The sequence below is a fragment of the Penaeus vannamei genome, chromosome 35 (genome assembly GCF_042767895.1).
Source record: "Penaeus vannamei isolate JL-2024 chromosome 35, ASM4276789v1, whole genome shotgun sequence".
In the NCBI taxonomy this organism is placed as follows: Eukaryota; Metazoa; Arthropoda; class Malacostraca; order Decapoda; family Penaeidae; genus Penaeus; species Penaeus vannamei.
The window spans coordinates 29,820,274-29,822,773 of NC_091583.1; the positions used below are offsets into that span (position 1 = coordinate 29,820,274).

At 38.5% G+C, this 2,500-nt stretch overlaps 1 protein-coding gene across 1 annotated transcript in view; it reads right to left on the bottom strand.

The window, feature by feature from the left end:
• Window positions 1-2,500, bottom strand: part of LOC113800670 (damage-control phosphatase ARMT1) — an 11,083-nt gene that overhangs the window by 8,121 nt on the left and 462 nt on the right. The window lies entirely within an intron of this gene.

Consider the following 2,500-nt stretch of genomic DNA (forward strand, 5'->3'; position numbering starts at 1 on the left):
CTATGTCTTGGCTCTCCAATCCCTGCCTCTCTCTCTCTCTCGTTATATATAGAGAAGGCAGCAAACAAAGTGTTATGTGTCTGCAGAGCGCAAGAGAGATGGCAGCTGCATCAATTTTCAAGGCTTTAAAAAAAAAAAGGCTGAAGCTATGGGGTGTTAAAATCACCGGCTGGTTTATATACCATTGTTAGTGAAGCATATGATCTCAAAGCGCTACAACCAGATGAATTTTTCAACACTCCTAGCATAGCCTAGAGTCTCGCACTAAATAACTTTGATGAAATGGCACAAAAAATCACCTACAATTTTCTCCTGATAGCCTCAGGAAGAGACATTATTGTTGAAAGGTCTGAATGAGAATGAACATCTTCAGAATACGAGAGACGTATTTGACCAGTTTCGTCTATATCTTCGTCAGATATACGTATCTCTGACGAAGATATATTCGAAACCGGTCAAATACATGTCTTGAATTTTGAAGATATTTATTCTTATTCATACCTTTTCTACATTTGTCAACATGAATACTATTCAAGGGACAGTACCTTTAAAAATATCCAGATGACATAAACAGCCTATCATAGAGAATTTGTGAAGAGGAGAAAGAGAGGATTGGGGGAAAATGGAGTGAAAAGAAAGAATATAAAAGGATAGAAAAGATAAAAGAGAGGCAAGAAAGACGATAATGGAGAAAAAAAAAAATGTGATAAAATGTAGGAGCAAGGGCAGGGGGAAAAAAGAGATACAAGGAAAATAGAGAAAAGAGAAAACAGAAGGATGATGAAAGAAAAAACAGGAGAGGAGAGGGAAAAAGAGGAAAGAGAAAGGAGGAGCAAGGATCGATGATAGAGGAGACAGAAAAGAGAAAAGAGAGAGAGAGGAGAGTGGAGAAGAGAAAAGAGAGAAGGCAGAGATGAGAAGAAAGAGATGAGAGAAAAAAAGAGAAAGGAAAGAAGGAAGATCAGACAGAAGGAAGAAAGGAAAGAAATGAAAAGGGAAAAGGGAGATGGTGGGGGGAGAGGAGAGAAGAAGAAAGTGGAGAGAGGAGAGAAAGGAGAAGAGACAAGAGAGAGGAGAAAAGAGAGAAAGGAGAGAGGGGAGAGGAAAGGAAAAGGAGGAAAAAAGGAAAAAGAGGAGAGGTGGGAGATGAGAAAAGAAAGGAGAGAAGGAATAGTAGAATGATGGGAAGAGATGAAAGAATGAAAAAAGTAGAAAATAAAGCGATGGCACATACAAGAAAAATGCTCCAAGCCACAGGCAGACTGACACAAGCTGACACATTCACTTACAGACTGAGATGCCTGACAACTCAACAAGACTGACAAAAACTCCCTTGCACAAGAGTAACAAGCCATAACCCCAATAAATAATTGATTAAAAAATGAATACTTGGTACATTAAGGAGTACATATCAATGGCTGAATGCAGTGAACAAAAGATTATGTAAATCATTTTCTCCCTCCTCTCCTACCTCTCCCCTCTCATCATTTACTATTTGCTAAATTACTGTTACTCTTTGCTTGCTATAAATACAAAACATCTTCACTCTTAGAAATCTGATGATTGAGGTGACTTATATTCTTACCTTTTAATATATATATATATATTTTTTTACTATTATCTTTGTCATTTTTGTTGCTTACCTATAATAATGAATAAATTACTGACAAAAAGTAAACATAGATCCCACTGCATATTAAACAAGTAGCAATGTAATATTTTCCAATTTTTGTAGAAATATAATAAAAAAACACTAAAGTGTCAGGAAAATATTCACATTTGGACCACACAGCACCAGGGAGGAAAAAAAAACGAAGGCAGAGCCCACATGTGACAAATGGAATAATATAGTTGTTTATGATAATAATTCTGCGAGCCCATAACTGCTCACCAATGACATGGCAGCTGTGACCATAGCAGTCAGCTTAGCCTATACACCCACAGCGCTCTGACAAAGGCCAACCTTATCCATTTCCATAGATATTTTATCAAACGTTTCAAACATGGAACGTATTTGTTACCAAGAGCAATGTGCCCTCCAGAGTAAGTCCCAATACCAGGGTATCGTGAATCCAAACACCGAACCTTAACTTTCGTATCTTCTTTTCCCTAACCAGTTGGGCAATCCCTTGTGTAACCCCCACCCTTTATTAGCAATTCGTGTCAACTTATAGAAAACGGACATTAAGAGCTCTGGCTGTGTGAGGGTCTCTGAGCAGTTATATGCAGCAGTTATTTTCGTCATTAAAAGGTGAATATGAGGTTGTTGCAGCTGTACCTGTCTTGTTAATGACAATATTTCTTAAATTCTAAAAGAAGCCAGTGTCTATTTCCCTCCATCTGCGAGTGTCGCTCTTGGGAACATTACTTGTGGAACTGTATTCAAGCTCCACTTCGCACGATTATATCTGCTGGAGCTCTGTTGGCCTTTGCCAGAATCCCCACGGCACGGAGAGAAGAGCGAGCGAAAGAATCTTCCCAGGAAACGAAGCGGAAAGTA